General features: G+C 49.1%; 2 protein-coding genes across 5 annotated transcripts in view; one reads left to right on the top strand and one right to left on the bottom strand.

Annotated features, from left to right (window-relative positions):
- Positions 1-8,217, bottom strand: part of PHTF2 (putative homeodomain transcription factor 2) — a 194,161-nt gene extending 185,944 nt beyond the window's left edge. For 2 of the 3 annotated variants that reach the window (XM_075345198.1, XM_075345201.1), the window contains exon 1: positions 7,729-7,894. The gene's annotated coding sequence lies outside the window, so the exon portion shown is untranslated. Of the gene's footprint in view, positions 1-7,728; positions 7,895-8,035 lie in introns of those variants that run through there. The other variant, XM_075345200.1, reaches the window with a different exon arrangement.
- TMEM60 (transmembrane protein 60) overlaps positions 8,149-17,753 on the top strand; it is a 31,746-nt gene continuing 22,141 nt past the window's right edge. The window contains exon 1 of one of the 2 annotated variants that reach the window (XM_075345202.1): positions 8,149-8,414. The gene's annotated coding sequence lies outside the window, so the exon portion shown is untranslated. The remainder of the gene's footprint in view (positions 8,415-17,753) is intronic. The other variant, XM_075345203.1, reaches the window with a different exon arrangement.

The following is a 17,753-nucleotide window of genomic DNA, read 5'->3' as shown; positions in this document are numbered from 1 at the left end:
TTCAGGCCAGTGTGTGGACCATGACTAGGGGCTTGTTCAGATGAGTGGACATTCAGTCCCCGGACCAAGAGCGCACATAGTCCCATTATGGCCACAGCACATGGGTGACTTGCCCTGCGGATCGATTGCAGCACACACATTTTACGGAGCACTGCGAATAATACTTGCAGTTCCAGCACCCCTCCGCTCCGTGCAGACGGGCTCACTGACCCACACACAGAGCCGCTCACGACTATGGATGAGACTGGTCCATTTTACAATACATTTGTCTGAACCCAACCCAGTAAGTTTATAAAGACGGTATTACCTGCAGGTGTAAAAATACATTTTTCCATTTTCCACATACTTTTTGGCTGAGCTCCTTCTGATGGGGAGTTTATACTTCTAACCTTCCTTCTTCTGAGCTCCTCAACTCATTTATGAGCACAAAATTCAACTGTTTTATGTTATCATGAATCAGCAGAAGGGAGCTAAGAGCTCTACACTCCATCAGAAGGAGCTCACTGACAGAGTGTACGTTAACTCATGTTGAGGCCAGCAATACTGCAGCACATAGGTTATTACAGGAGATGTGTCCATACATTTTTTATAAATTCTCCTAATAACGTATGTGATGTACTGCAATGTATTAATGGGATCAGTGTTAGATTCCAGCACAGGATGGGCTCCGCTGTAGTTGAGGTGGGCAACAAAGTGAAGTAGATAATGTTTCCCTGACGGCATCCAATAGGTGTATAAAATAAATTATATGACAGAGCACACTGTGACTGGACTGATTGTGGTGCCAAATGCTATGTGACTCCAGCCTGACAAACAACTCATCCCTTCCCAAAAAAAACCCCAAAACTCATATGATTAGATGACCTAAAAAAACGAAAAACCAAAAAAACAAAAAAAACCAACTCATGATTAGATGACCTAAAAAAAAAACAAAAAAAAAAAAAAAACACGTGATGCTGTGGGGTTAAAAACAACTCCAGTGTTTGTTTTTTCAGCACTAGAGTGGTGCTTTTAATCAAAAGGTCCTGTCCCTACTCTAAGGTTACGTGGCCACGTTCAGGACCCATTGTGTCCTGGATATAGCGGAACCACGAGTCTCCTCCACAGGAGAACACAGCTGCTTGCACCCATGATCAGGGTTCAGTGCGCTGCGGTCTCTCGCTTGTGTTCTCCCTACGGAGGATGCTTGCAACGCCACAGCAAACAATTGACATGCTGCGGTCTGGAAGCTGAGCTGCAGGTCAGTTTTCGATGCAGGCTGCACATGCACAATTGGCACGGGATTTCTAGAAATCCCACCAACTATGCTCGCACTGTACAATGCAGCTTTTGGATGTTCGAAAACACACTACATCCAAAATGCTGCAAACGCTGATCGTAGGCACGCAGCCTAATACTCACTCACTGGTGTCTTCACCTTTTACTGATGCGGCTCCAAACCTGCGGCGACATTTTGTGACTACAACTTCTGACTGGCTGGAAGTAAAAAAAATGTCACAACCTCTCAATTCAAGTCTATGAGAGCAAGAACAATGCTTACATAGACTTGTATTGAGTGGTGACCTCCAGCGTGCTCCATGAAACACTGGAGCTGCGGCAGGTTACAAAACTAGGGGCAAGGGACTAAGATTTAGCGCACCACTCCAGTAAAATAAAGCCACTGGAGTGGTGGTTTCATATTCCCATTGGGTAATAAAGCACAAATGAAGACACGAGACCCTGAGGAGCAGTTGTCAGTCACGGCTGACCCCAGACGGACGCCTGATCTTGGGTTCATCGATGCTCAATAATAGAAACAGATTGCTGCCGTCACAAGAGTTAATCCAGTAAGCCCTCCTGAACGCAGCATTACCCATGATTACAGACTACGCTCTGCTCACATAACCCCCACCGCCTACAGAACCTTACATCATGGTTATTTCTGAAATCTCTGCCATCTGGTGACATACAGCATCAGTTGTGAGCTCATTAATGGGAACAGCTTTACCTGACATTACCAGACAAAAGCCAGAGTGCACATAGACAATACAGTGACTCAATGGGTGCTGGCAAGGTTAGGGTATACCCCAACCAAAATATGGAAACAAAAAAAAAATTGAACCCCGCTCTCACAGCGTGCACAAAGGAAGAGTCGGCAGCTGGGACCCCTGCACCCCACCTATATGTTATAAGTAGGAGAGGAGATTGAATTGGTTCAATGAGAGGGTTTGTTTGCTGGAATCTGGCAATCGTGTTACCACTGTGCCCGCCATATCTATGCATAATACGCTCCATTAAAGGCAACGGGCAATCCTGTAATACGTGGTTATGCCAGATCCTTAACATCAAAAGCTATTTATTGTAGAAGCCTCAATAGAAAGGAATCCAACGTCAGTAAGCCCCTTTAAGGAGCCCGTAGGAATGTATACAATGGTAAGAGCAGTGTGTAGAGGCCCCCTATACACATCAGACTAATGTGGGCTGAACCCACCGATATTGACAGGTATGGCCGTCCGCTTGATGGTAAGGAGAGAAGTAAATTGAGCATGTCCAAGTTCGGACTGCTGATCGCAGTTTTCTTCCTGAGATAAGTCGCTGGCCGACATGTCAGCCGATGCTTCTCTGATAGAGAACACAGGAGCGCTCGAATGACCACCGCTCCGGTGTATGGGAGAGACGGCTGTCACCAGAACAATAGGCGGAAGCATTGCTAGGCTGACAGCCATTGAATGTGTATGCCCAGATTACAGAGAGCCTGTCAGGTCCTCTATACCCTCCATCCCAGCAGCATTCATGGCTATATGCTCAATCTCCCTCCCTAAGCAGCCATACATAATAGGACTACCTAATATGATAATATGAATGTTTAAAGAAAAGCATTTATAAGCTCCACTGTTCCTCTGCTAATTAGGACCTTTACTAGTCGCAGGGACGTTAGTTCTCCAGACTAGTCGGCCCTCTTTCTATGTTATCAGGCCCCTGTGTGAGTGATAAGATTATTTCCACGAGCCGGCATCACCGCCACGCCAGCTCCTGGTAGTCTCGCGCATGCTCGTGGCTCATTTCAGCAGTGTCAGTGTGCTTCAGAAGCCGGGTGTACATGTCCACGCTCTAGAGACGCGCACTGCGCATAATCAGAAGTGCAGAAGCCGATCTTCTGATCATGAGCAGTGTGACTCTCTGAAGCTGGACAGCGTACTCCTGGCTTATGAGGCGCACTGACACTGATGAAATGGGCCACACATTCACAACATTTCCAGGAACTGTGGTGACACCGGCTTGTGGAAATCATGTTATCAACCACAGGGGCTTGATAACATGGAAAAAGGGTCGATTAGTCTGGAGAAACTCCCCATCAACTAGTCACAGGGAAAATTAGCATAGGAACAGCGCACTATATAAATGCTTTTGTTTAAACATTAATTTTAGTAAATAGATTTGGACAGGGCTGGTTAGGAAGGGGATATAGTCAAATGTGGAGGGAATAAGGGACCTAACAGATTCTCTTTAAAGGGGCTAGGTCAGCAGGTTTCTGCAATGTAACCTCAAGACAGCATGCTGCAAGAGTTAAAACAAAGAATTCAGCCCTGTGTTTGTTATCTAACAGTCTGATTAACCTGGTATGTTAGCTTAAGCCTCTTATCTTTATCATTAGGTGGTCTCAGGGGAATGAGAGTTGTAGTTTGACTCTGCCCCTTCTGTGATTAGCAGCTTCTGTCTATGGAAATGTACACTGAAAGACTGGTATGGGCTCTCCCAGCTCTGCTACATACAAATCTTTCACTGTGTCAGAACAGCTGCACACAGTAATCATTCTAAGTGATACAATGCTGTTCTCAGATTAGGTGTCAAAAAACTGCTGACAGGTTCTCAGGAAGACTTTACATTTTCAGCAGGTGTCATTCTATTGTCTTCTATAGCTGAACAAATCCAGATTTAGGCTCTAGAGTGTACGGTCAGTGATGCATGCACAGGGACAGCTAAGATGGAAAACACACAGTGACAGCTGCTATTAAGAGAACAATGGAAGATTCCTCCAACCTGAAAATGACTAATATATTCTTATTTCCAGCCCTATACAACCCAATACCAATATGCACCCTGAATGGTGTGCAGTCCATGTGGTCCGCAGGAGTCCTAGTAATGTATGGAGATCAGTCCAGTGCATGTAGTACTATTACTATACACCAGTCCAGCATCAGCAGCGGTGGATAGATAGTATACCAGTCCTGTATACAGTAGTAGTGCACAGTATGTAGTGGTAGTGTACAGTATATGCACCAGTCCTGTGTAGAGTATATAAACTAGTCCTGCATACAGTATATACACCAGTCCTGTATACAGTATATACCCCAGTCGTGTATACAGTGGTAGTGCACAGTATATACACCTCAGTCCTGTATACAGTATATACCCCGGTCCTGTATACGGTGGTAGTGTACAGTATATACCCCGGTATTGTATACGGTGGTAGTGTACAGTATATACCCCGGTATTGTATACAGTGGTAGTGTACAGTATATACCCCAGTCCTGTATACGGTGGTAGTGTACAGTATATACCCCGGTCCTGTATACGGTGGTAGTGAACAGTATATACCCCAGTCCTGTATACGGTGGTAGTGCACAGTATCTCTCCAGTCCTGTATACGGTGGTAGTGCACAGTATATACCCCAGTCCTGTATACGGTGGTAGTGCACAGTATCTCTCCAGTCCTGTATACGATGGTAGTGTACAGTATATACCCCGGTCCTGTATACGGTGGTAGTGTACAGTATATACCCCGGTCCTGTATACGGTGGTAGTGCACAGTATATACCCCGGTCCTGTATACGGTGGTAGTGCACAGTATATACCCCGGTCCTGTATACGGTGGTAGTGTACAGTATATACCCCGGTCCTGTATACGGTGGTAGTGCACAGTATATACCCCAGTCCTGTATACGGTGGTAGTACACAGTATCTCTCCAGTCCTGTATACGGTGGTAGTGCACAGTATCTCTCCAGTCCTGTAAACGGTGGTAGTGCACAGTATATACCCCAGTCCTGTATACGGTGGTAGTGCACAGTATCTCTCCAGTCCTGTATACGGTGGTAGTGCACAGTATCTCTCCAGTCCTGTATACAGTGGTAGTGCACAGTATATACCCCAGTCCTGTATACGGTTGTAGTGCACAGTATATACCCCAGTCCTGTATACAGTGGTAGCTCACAGTGTACAGTAATGGCCAAAAGTTTTGAGAATGACACCAAAATATTTTCACATGATCTGTTGCCCTCTGGTTTTTAATTGTGTTTGTCTGATGTTTACATCACATACAGAAATATAATTGCAATCATATTATGAGTACCAAAAGGTTATATTGACAGTTAGAATGAGTTAATGCAGCAAGTCAATATTTGCAGTGTTGACCCTTCTTCAGGACCTCTGCAATTCTCCCTGGCATGCTCTCAATCAACTTCTGGACCAAATCCTGACTGACAGCTGTCCACTCTTGCATAAGCAATGCTTGCATTTTGCCAGAATTTGTTGGTTTTTGTTTGTCCACCTGTCTCTTGATGATTGTCCACAAGTTCTCAATGGGATTAAGATCTGGGGAGTTTCCAGGCCATGGACCCAAAATCTCTATGTTTTGTTCCATGAGCCATTTAGTGATCACCTTTGCTTTATGGCAAGGTGCTCCATCATGCTGGAAAAGGCATTGTTGGGCGCCAAACTGCTCTTGGACAGTTGGGAGAAGTTGCTCTTGGAGGACATTCTGGTACCATTCTTTATTCATGGCTGTGTTTTTAGGAAGACTGAGTGAGCCGATTCCCTTGGCTGAGAAGCAACCCCACACATGAATCGTTTCAGGATGCTTAACAGTTGGCATGAGACAAGTCTGGTGGTAGCGCTCACCTCTTCTTCTCCTAATAAGCTGTTTTCCAGATGTCCCAAACAATCGAAAAGGGGATTCATCTGAGAAAATGACTTTACCCCAGTCCTCAGCAGTCCACTCCCTGTACCTTTTGCAGAATATCAGTCGGTCCCTGATGTTTTTTCTGGAGAGAAGTGGCTTCTTTGCTGCCCTCCTTGAAACCAGGCCTTGCTCAAATAGTCTCCGCCTCACAGTGCGTGCAGAAGCACTCACACCAGCCTGCTGCCATTGCTGAGCTAGCTCGGCACTGCTGGTAGTCCGATCCCGCAGCTGAAACAGTTTTAAGATACGGTCCTGGCATTTGCTGGTCCTTCTTGGGTGTCCTGGAGCCTTTTTGGCAACAATGGAAGCTCTCTCCTTGAAGTTCTTGATGATGCGATAGATTGTTGACTGAGGTGCAATCTTTGTAGCTGCGATACTCTTCCCTGTTAGGCCATTTGTGTGCAGAGCAATGATGGCTACAGGTGTTACTTTAGAGATAACCATGGTTAACTGAAGAGAAACAATGATACCAAGCACCAGCCTCCTTTTAAAGTGTCCAGTGGTGTCATTCTAAGGCTATGTTCACACACTGCTTTTTTTACCTGTGTTTTGGGTCCGTTTTTGCTGCAGAAATTTCTTGAGAAATTCTTGTAACCTTTCTGCAGACATTCCCCAGCAAAACCTATGGCAAAAAAAATTAGCTGTGCACACACTGCGTTTTTTTCTTAAGAAAATTCTTTCAGTAGATTTTCTTAAGAAAAAGAATGAGCATGTCACTTCTTTTCTGCAGCTAACTGCGTTTTTTGCCATAGATAATTGGCACAATAATGCAGGGAGCAACCAGCGGTAAAAACGCACCAAAAACGCACCGAAAACGCACCAAAAACGCACCGAAAACGCGGCAAAAACGCAGGTGCATTTTTGGTGCGTTTTTTAACACAGGTGCACTCTTAAGAAATTTCTTAAGAAAAATCATTTTTCTAGTGTGAACATAGCCTTACTTAATCATGACTGATTGATCGCCAGCCCTGTCCTCATCAACACCTACACCTGTGTTAATGGAACAATCACTAAAACAATGTTAGCTGCTCCTTTTAAGGCAGGAATGCAATGATGTTGAAATGTGTTTTGGGGGTTAAAGTTCATTTTCTTAGCCAATATTGACTTTGCAAGTAATTGCTGTTAAGCTGATCACTCTTTATGACATTCTGGAGTATATGCAAATTGCCATTAGAAAAACTTAAGCAGTAGACTTTGTAAAAATTAATATTTGTAGCATTCTCAAAACTTTTGGCCATGACTGTATACCCCAGTCCTGTATACAGTGGGAGTGCACAGTGTATACCCCAGTCCTGTATACAGTGGGAGTGCACAGTGTATACCCCAGTCCTGTATACAGTGGGAGTGCACAGTGTATACCCCAGTCCTGTATACAGTGGGAGTGCACAGTGTATACCCCAGTCCTGTATACAGTGGGAGTGCACAGTGTATACCCCAGTCCTGTATACAGTGGGAGTGCACAGTGTATACCCCAGTCCTGTATACAGTGGGAGTGCACAGTGTATACCCCAGTCCTGTATACAGTGGTAGGATCGCCCAGACACGACAGGATTGGACGATCTGCTCGGCTGCCACTTGTAGCAGGAGTCAGCAGCCACCGTGTGACCTCCAGTCGGGCACTGCCACCATCCTCGCTGGGCTGGAGAGCGGGTATGAGGAGCCAGTCTAGCGGCAGGTCGCAGCGCCCCGGGAGCGGACACGTAGAGCTGCTCAGCAGACGGGAGCCTGTGATGTGTCACACAAGCTGCTCTCAGCCCCCGGTGCCCCGCACTACAGTCCGCTGCATTACCTGCTGCCCCGGAGCCGCCTCCTCCCGCCGCGGGCACGAAGCTCTTTGAATTTTACCGGAACATGAGCTCTGAGTGTGCGCGCTCCCAGGAGCCGGGGTACGAGCAAATCCACCGGTTCTACAGGCAGGCACCGTCCTGGGCCGCCCCTGGCAACGAGCAGAGCGTCACGGAACTGTATCCAATCAGAACTCCTGCAAGTCACATGACGCCGCTAAGGGGCCGCACTAGTTCGTAGCAATATTATTGGTGGCAGCGAATATGCCTTATTAAATATGGCGTCTGCTTAAACCCGTTAAAGTCGCTTACCATCGTCCATTTTTGATTAGGGCACAGCCAAACCTTCTGACGCAAGAGGGATGTGATTTTTATGATGTCGCTTGCTTGCTGAGCTCGGAGGACAATATTCTGGAGAACTGTTATGTCTCTGTCCTTAGTTTGTTTAGTCGTTGTTAGGAATCGAGACCGTTTCCCTGACTAAAGATGTCCGCAAACGGCGCAGTGACATACGAGCGCAACTGAAGGGACCATGCTGATTGGACGAGCGCCTTTTGATGCCATCCAATGGGTGAATGAGGTGATAACAGGAAGCATTACTGCCTCTGGTAACGGAGCCTGGCCGGTGTCTCCGGTGGATATGACTGCCTGCCGCTCTCCCCGGTGAGGACAGCGTCTGCTCCTGCATATGGTCAGTGTTCATATGGGAGTAATGATGACTATGGTGCTACCAGTGCAGTGCTGGGAGTCTATGGCCCTCATTCATGGAGGAGTAATGATGACTATGGTCCTGGCAGTGCTGTACTAGGAATCTATGGTCCTCATTCGTGGAGGAGTAATGATGACTATGGTCCTGGCAGTGCTGTACTGGGGGTCTATGGTCCTCATTCATGGAGGAGTAGTGATGACTATGGTCCTGTCAGTGCAGTGCTGGGGGTCTATGGCCCTCATTCATGGAGGAGTAATGATGGCTATGGTCCTGGCAGTGCTGTACTGGGAGTCTATGGTCCTCACTCATGGAGGAGTAATGATGGCTATGGTCCTGGCAGTGCTGTACTGGGAGTCTATGGTCCTCACTCATGGAGGAGTAATGATGGCTATGGTCCTGGCAGTGCTGTACTGGGAGTCTATGGTCCTCACTCATGGAGGAGTAATGATGGCTATGGTCCTGGCAGTGCAGTACTGGGAGCCTATGGCCCTCATTCATGGAGGAGTAATGATGACTATGGTCCTGGCAGTGCTGTACTGGGAGTCTATGGCCCTCATTCATGGAGGAGTAATGATGACTATGGTCCTGGCAGTGCAGTACTGGGAGTCTATAGCCCTCATTCATGGAGGAGTAGGGATGACTATGGTCCTGGCAGTGCAGTGCTGGGAGCCTATGGCCCTCATTCATGGAGGAGTAATGATGGCTATGGTCCTGGCAGTGCTGTACTGGGAGTCTATGGTCCTCACTCATGGAGGAGTAATGATGACTATGGTCCTGGCAGTGCAGTACTGGGAGCCTATGGCCCTCATTCATGGAGGAGTAATGATGACTATGGTCCTGGCAGTGCTGTACTGGGAGTCTATGGCCCTCATTCATGGAGGAGTAATGATGACTATGGTCCTGGCAGTGCAGTACTGGGAGTCTATAGCCCTCATTCATGGAGGAGTAGGGATGACTATGGTCCTGGCAGTGCAGTACTGGGAGTCTATAGCCCTCATTCATGGAGGAGTAGGGATGACTATGGTCCTAGCAGTGCTGTACTGGGGATCTATGGCCCTCATTCGTGAAGGAGTAATGATGACTATGGTCCTGGCAGTGCTGTACTGGGAGTCTATAGCCCTCATTCATGGAGGAGTAATGATGACTATGGTCCTGGCAGTGCTGTACTGGGAGTCTATGGCCCTCATTCGTGAAGGAGTAATGATGACTATGGTCCTGGCAGTGCTGTACTGGGGGTCTATGGCCCTCATTCATGGAGGAGTAGGGATGACTATGGTCCTGGCAGTGCAGTACTGGGAGTCTATGGCCCTCATTCATGGAGGAGTAATGATGACTATGGTCCTGGCAGTGCTGTACTGGGGGTCTATGGCCCTCATTCATGGAGGAGTAGGGATGACTATGGTCCTGGCAGTGCTGTACTGGGGGTCTATGGCCCTCATTCATGGAGGAGTAGGGATGACTATGGTCCTGGCAGTGCTGTACTGGGGGTCTATGGCTCTCATTCATGGAGGAGTAATGATGACTATGGTCATGGCAGTGCAGTACTGGGAGTCTATGGCCCTCATTCATGGAGGAGTAATGATGACTATGGTCATGGCAGTGCAGTACTGGGAGTCTATGGCCCTCATTCGTGGAGGAGTAATGATGACTATGGTCCTGGCAGTGCTGTACTGGGAGCCTATGGCTCTCATTCATGGAGGAGTGGTGATGACTATGGTCCTGGCAGTGCTGTACTGGGAGTCTATGGCCCTCATTCATGGAGGAGTAATGATGACTATGGTCCTGGCAGTGCTGTACTGGGAGTCTATGGTCCTCATTCATGGAGGAGTAATGATGGCTATGGTCCTGGCAGTGCAGTACTGGGAGTCTATGGCCCTCATTCATGGAGGAGTAATGATGGCTATGGTCCTGGCAGTGCAGTACTGGGAGTCTATGGTCCTCATTCGTGGAGGAGTAATGATGACTATGGTCCTGGCAGTGCTGTACTGGGAGCCTATGGCTCTCATTCATGGAGGAGTGGTGATGACTATGGTCCTGGCAGTGCAGTGCTGGGAGTCTATGGCCCTCATTCTTGGAGGAGTAGTGATGACTATGGTCCTGGCAGTGCAGTACTGGGAGTCTATGGCCCTCATTCATGGAGGAGTAATGATGACTATGGTCCTGGCAGTGCTGTACTGGGAGCCTATAGCCCTCATTCATGGAGGAGGAATGATGACTATGGTCCTGGCAGTGCAGTACTGGGAGCCTATGGCCCTCATTCATGGAGGAGTAATGATGACTATGGTCCTGGCAGTGCTGTACTGGGGGTCTATGGCCCTCATTCATGGAGGAGTAGGGATGACTATGGTCCTGGCAGTGCAGTACTGGGAGTCTATGGCCCTCATTCATGGAGGAGTAATGATGACTATGGTCCTGGCAGTGCTGTACTGGGGGTCTATGGCCCTCATTCATGGAGGAGTAGGGATGACTATGGTCCTGGCAGTGCTGTACTGGGGGTCTATGGCCCTCATTCATGGAGGAGTAGGGATGACTATGGTCCTGGCAGTGCTGTACTGGGGGTCTATGGCTCTCATTCATGGAGGAGTGGTGATGACTATGGTCCTGGCAGTGCTGTACTGGGAGTCTATGGTCCTCATTCATGGAGGAGTAATGATGACTATGGTCCTGGCAGTGCAGTACTGGGAGTCTATGGTCCTCATTCATGGAGGAGTAGGGATGACTATGGTCCTGGCAGTGCAGTACTGGGAGTCTATGGTCCTCATTCATGGAGGAGTAATGATGACTATGGTCCTGGCAGTGCAGTACTGGGAGTCTATGGCCCTCATTCATGGAGGAGTAATGATGACTATGGTCCTGGCAGTGCAGTACTGGGAGTCTATGGTCCTCATTCATGGAGGAGTAATGATGACTATGGTGCTACCAGTGCAGCACTGGGAGTCTATGGTCCTCATTCATGGAGGAGTAATGATGGCTATGGTCCTGGCAGTGCAGTACTGGGAGTCTATGGTCCTCATTCATGGAGGAGTAATGATGGCTATGGTCCTGGCAGTGCAGTACTGGGAGTCTATGGTCCTCATTCATGGAGGAGTAATGATAGCTATGGTCCTGGCAGTGCAGTACTGGGGGTCTATGGCCTTCATTCATGGAGGAGTAATGATGGCTATGGTCCTGGCAGTGCAGTACTGGGAGTCTATGGCCCTCATTCGTGGAGGAGTAATGATGACTATGGTCCTGGCAGTGCTGTACTGGGAGCCTATGGCTCTCATTCATGGAGGAGTGGTGATGACTATGGTCCTGGCAGTGCTGTACTGGGAGTCTATGGCCCTCATTCATGGAGGAGTGATGATGGCTATGGTCCTGGCAGTGCAGCACTGGGAGTCTATGGCCCTCATTCGTGGAGGAGTAATGATGACTATGGTCCTGGCAGTGCTGTACTGGGAGCCTATGGTCCTCATTCATGGAGGAGTAATGATGGCTATGGTCCTGGCAGTGCAGTACTGGGAGTCTATGGTCCTCATTCATGGAGGAGTAATGATGACTATGGTCCTGGCAGTGCAGTACTGGGAGCCTATAGCCCTCATTCATGGAGGAGTAATGATGACTATGGTCCTGGCAGTGCAGTACTGGGAGTCTATGGTCCTCATTCATGGAGGAGTAATGATGACTATGGTCCTGGCAGTGCAGTACTGGGGGTCTATGGCCTTCATTCATGGAGGAGTAATGATGGCTATGGTCCTGGCAGTGCTGTACTGGGAGTCTATGGCCCTCATTCATGGAGGAGTAATGATGACTATGGTCATGGCAGTGCAGTACTGGGAGTCTATGGCCCTCATTCGTGGAGGAGTAATGATGACTATGAGTCTATGGTCCTCATTCATAGAGGAGTAATGATGACTATGGTCCTGGCAGTGCTGTACTGGGAGTCTATGGTCCTCATTCATGGAGGAGTGATGATGGCTATGGTCCTGGCAGTGCAGTACTGGGAGTCTATGGTCCTCATTCATGGAGGGGTAATGATGACTATGGTCCTGGCAGTGCAGTACTGGGAGCCTATGGTCCTCATTCATGGAGGAGTAATGATGGCTATGGTGCTACCAGTGCTGTACTAGTAGTCTATGGTCCTCATTCATGGAGGGGTAATGATGACTATAGTCCTGGGAGTCTATAGTCCTCATTCATGGAGGAGTAGGGATGACTATGGTCCTGGCAGTGCTGTACTGGGAGTCTATGGCCCTCATTCATGGAGGAGTAATGATAGCTATGGTGCTACCAGTGCAGTACTGGGAGTCTATGGCCCTCATTCATGGAGGAGGAATGATGACTATGGTCCTGGTAGTGTAGTACTGGGAGTCTATGGTCCTCAGTCATGGAGGAGTAGTGATGACTATGGTCCTGGCAGTGCTGTACTGGGAGTCTATGGCCCTCATTCATGGAGGAGTAATGATGGCTATGGTCCTGGCAGTGCAGTGCTGGGAGTCTATGGTCCTCAGTCATGGAGGAGTAATGATTACTATGGTCCTGGCAGTGCTGTACTGGGAGTCTATAGCCCTCATTCATGGAGGAGTAATGATTACTATGGTCCTGGCAGTGCTGTACTGGGAGTCTATAGCCCTCAGTCATGGAGGAGTAATGATGGCTATGGTCCTGGCAGTGCTGTACTGGGAGTCTATAGCCCTCATTCATGGAGGAGGAATGATGACTATGGTCCTGGCAGTGCAGTGCTGGGGGTCTATGGTCCTCATTCATGGAGGAGTAATGATGACTATGGTCCTGGCAGTGCAGTACTGGGAGCCTATGGCCCTCATTCATGGAGGAGTAATGATGACTATGGTCCTGGCAGTGCTGTACTGGGAGTCTATGGTCCTCATTCATGGAGGAGTAATGATGACTATGGTGCTACCAGTGCTGTACTGGGAGTCTATGGTCCTCATTCATGGAGGAGGAATGATGACTATGGTCCTGGCAGTGCAGTACTGGGAGCCTATGGCCCTCATTCATGGAGGAGTAGGGATGACTATGGTCCTGGCAGTGCTGTACTGGGAGCCTATGGTCCTCATTCATGGAGGAGTAATGATGACTATGGTCCTGGCAGTGCTGTACTGGGAGTCTATGGTCCTCATTCATGGAGGAGTAGGGATAACTATGGTCCTGGCAGTGCTGTACTGGGAGTCTATGGTCCTCATTCATGGAGGAGTGATGATGGCTATGGTCCTGGCAGTGCAGCACTGGGAGCCTATGGCCCTCATTCATGGAGGAGTAATGATGACTATGGTCCTGGCAGTGCTGTACTGGGAGTCTATGGTCCCCATTCATGGAGGAGTAGGGATGACTATGGTCCTGGCAGTGCAGTACTGGGAGTCTATGGTCCTCATTCATGGAGGAGTAACGATGGCTATGGTGCTACCAGTGCTGTACTGGTAGTCTATGGTCCTCATTCATGGAGGGGTAATGATGACTATAGTCCTGGGAGTCTATAGTCCTCATTCATGGAGGAGTAGGGATGACTATGGTCCTGGCAGTGCTGTACTGGGAGTCTATGGTCCTCATTCATGGAGGAGTAATGATGACTATGGTCCTGGCAGTGCAGTACTGGGGGTCTATGGCCTTCATTCATGGAGGAGTAATGATGGCTATGGTCCTGGCAGTGCTGTACTGGGAGTCTATGGCCCTCATTCATGGAGGAGTAATGATGACTATGGTCATGGCAGTGCAGTACTGGGAGTCTATGGCCCTCATTCGTGGAGGAGTAATGATGACTATGGTCCTGGCAGTGCTGTACTGGGAGCCTATGGCTCTCATTCATGGAGGAGTGGTGATGACTATGGTCCTGGCAGTGCTGTACTGGGAGTCTATGGCCCTCATTCATGGAGGAGTGATGATGGCTATGGTCCTGGCAGTGCAGCACTGGGAGTCTATGGCCCTCATTCGTGGAGGAGTAATGATGACTATGGTCCTGGCAGTGCTGTACTGGGAGCCTATGGTCCTCATTCATGGAGGAGTAATGATGGCTATGGTCCTGGCAGTGCAGTACTGGGAGTCTATGGTCCTCATTCATGGAGGAGTAATGATGACTATGGTCCTGGCAGTGCAGTACTGGGAGCCTATAGCCCTCATTCATGGAGGAGTAATGATGACTATGGTCCTGGCAGTGCAGTACTGGGAGCCTATAGCCCTCATTCATGGAGGAGTAATGATGACTATGGTCCTGGCAGTGCAGTACTGGGAGTCTATGGTCCTCATTCATGGAGGAGTAATGATGACTATGGTCCTGGCAGTGCAGTACTGGGGGTCTATGGCCTTCATTCATGGAGGAGTAATGATGGCTATGGTCCTGGCAGTGCTGTACTGGGAGTCTATGGCCCTCATTCATGGAGGAGTAATGATGACTATGGTCATGGCAGTGCAGTACTGGGAGTCTATATCCCTCATTCGTGGAGGAGTAATGATGACTATGGTCCTGGCAGTGCTGTACTGGGAGCCTATGGCTCTCATTCATGGAGGAGTGGTGATGACTATGGTCCTGGCAGTGCAGTGCTGGGAGTCTATGGCCCTCATTCTTGGAGGAGTAGTGATGACTATGGTCCTGGCAGTGCAGTACTGGGAGTCTATGGTCCTCATTCGTGGAGGAGTAATGATGACTATGGTCCTGGCAGTGCTGTACTGGGAGCCTATAGCCCTCATTCATGGAGGAGGAATGATGACTATGGTCCTGGCAGTGCAGTACTGGGAGCCTATGGCCCTCATTCATGGAGGAGTAATGATGACTATGGTCCTGGCAGTGCTGTACTGGGAGTCTATGGTCCTCACTCATGGAGGAGTAATGATGACTATGGTCCTGGCAGTGCAGTACTGGGAGCCTATGGCCCTCATTCATGGAGGAGTAATGATGACTATGGTCCTGGCAGTGCTGTACTGGGAGTCTATGGCCCTCATTCATGGAGGAGTAATGATGACTATGGTCCTGGCAGTGCAGTACTGGGAGTCTATAGCCCTCATTCATGGAGGAGTAGGGATGACTATGGTCCTGGCAGTGCAGTACTGGGAGTCTATAGCCCTCATTCATGGAGGAGTAGGGATGACTATGGTCCTGGCAGTGCTGTACTGGGAGTCTATAGCCCTCATTCATGGAGGAGTAGGGATGACTATGGTCCTGGCAGTGATGTACTGGGAGTCTATAGCCCTCATTCATGGAGGAGTAGGGATGACTATGGTCCTGGCAGTGCAGTACTGGGAGTCTATGGCCCTCATTCGTGGAGGAGTAATGATGACTATGGTCCTGGCAGTGCTGTACTGGGGGTCTATGGCCCTCATTCATGGAGGAGTAGGGATGACTATGGTCCTGGCAGTGCAGTACTGGGAGTCTATGGCCCTCATTCATGGAGGAGTAATGATGACTATGGTCCTGGCAGTGCTGTACTGGGGGTCTATGGCCCTCATTCATGGAGGAGTAGGGATGACTATGGTCCTGGCAGTGCTGTACTGGGGGTCTATGGCCCTCATTCATGGAGGAGTAGGGATGACTATGGTCCTGGCAGTGCTGTACTGGGGGTCTATGGCTCTCATTCATGGAGGAGTGGTGATGACTATGGTCCTGGCAGTGCTGTACTGGGAGTCTATGGTCCTCATTCATGGAGGAGTAATGATGACTATGGTCCTGGCAGTGCAGTACTGGGAGTCTATGGCCCTCATTCATGGAGGAGTTATGATGACTATGGTCCTGGCAGTGCAGTACTGGGAGTCTATGGTCCTCATTCATGGAGGAGTAGGGATGACTATGGTCCTGGCAGTGCAGTACTGGGAGTCTATGGTCCTCATTCATGGAGGAGTAATGATGACTATGGTCCTGGCAGTGCAGTACTGGGAGTCTATGGCCCTCATTCATGGAGGAGTAATGATGACTATGGTCCTGGCAGTGCAGTACTGGGAGTCTATGGTCCTCATTCATGGAGGAGTAATGATGACTATGGTGCTACCAGTGCAGCACTGGGAGTCTATGGTCCTCATTCATGGAGGAGTAATGATGGCTATGGTCCTGGCAGTGCAGTACTGGGAGTCTATGGTCCTCATTCATGGAGGAGTAGGGATGACTATGGTCCTGGCAGTGCAGTACTGGGAGTCTATGGCCCTCATTCATGGAGGAGTAATGATGACTATGGTCCTGGCAGTGCTGTACTGGGGGTCTATGGCCCTCATTCATGGAGGAGTAGGGATGACTATGGTCCTGGCAGTGCTGTACTGGGGGTCTATGGCCCTCATTCATGGAGGAGTAGGGATGACTATGGTCCTGGCAGTGCTGTACTGGGGGTCTATGGCTCTCATTCATGGAGGAGTGGTGATGACTATGGTCCTGGCAGTGCTGTACTGGGAGTCTATGGTCCTCATTCATGGAGGAGTAATGATGACTATGGTCCTGGCAGTGCAGTACTGGGAGTCTATGGCCCTCATTCATGGAGGAGTTATGATGACTATGGTCCTGGCAGTGCAGTACTGGGAGTCTATGGTCCTCATTCATGGAGGAGTAGGGATGACTATGGTCCTGGCAGTGCAGTACTGGGAGTCTATGGTCCTCATTCATGGAGGAGTAATGATGACTATGGTCCTGGCAGTGCAGTACTGGGAGTCTATGGCCCTCATTCATGGAGGAGTAATGATGACTATGGTCCTGGCAGTGCAGTACTGGGAGTCTATGGTCCTCATTCATGGAGGAGTAATGATGACTATGGTGCTACCAGTGCAGCACTGGGAGTCTATGGTCCTCATTCATGGAGGAGTAATGATGGCTATGGTCCTGGCAGTGCAGTACTGGGAGTCTATGGTCCTCATTCATGGAGGAGTAATGATGGCTATGGTCCTGGCAGTGCAGTACTGGGAGTCTATGGTCCTCATTCATGGAGGAGTAATGATAGCTATGGTCCTGGCAGTGCAGTACTGGGAGTCTATGGTCCTCATTCATGGAGGAGTAATGATGACTATGGTCCTGGTAGTGTAGTACTGGGAGCCTATGGCCCTCATTCATGGAGGAGTAATGATGACTATGGTCCTGGCAGTGCAGTACTGGGGGTCTATGGCCTTCATTCATGGAGGAGTAATGATGGCTATGGTCCTGGCAGTGCAGTACTGGGAGTCTATGGCCCTCATTCGTGGAGGAGTAATGATGACTATGGTCCTGGCAGTGCTGTACTGGGAGTCTATGGCCCTCATTCATGGAGGAGTGATGATGGCTATGGTCCTGGCAGTGCAGCACTGGGAGTCTATGGCCCTCATTCTTGGAGGAGTAATGATGACTATGGTCCTGGCAGTGCTGTACTGGGAGCCTATGGT

Source organism: Anomaloglossus baeobatrachus, chromosome 4 (assembly GCF_048569485.1).
Source record: "Anomaloglossus baeobatrachus isolate aAnoBae1 chromosome 4, aAnoBae1.hap1, whole genome shotgun sequence".
Classification (NCBI taxonomy): Eukaryota; Metazoa; Chordata; class Amphibia; order Anura; family Aromobatidae; genus Anomaloglossus; species Anomaloglossus baeobatrachus.
Note: the sequence above shows the minus strand (reverse complement) of the source record. Positions and strands in the feature narration are given on the sequence as shown.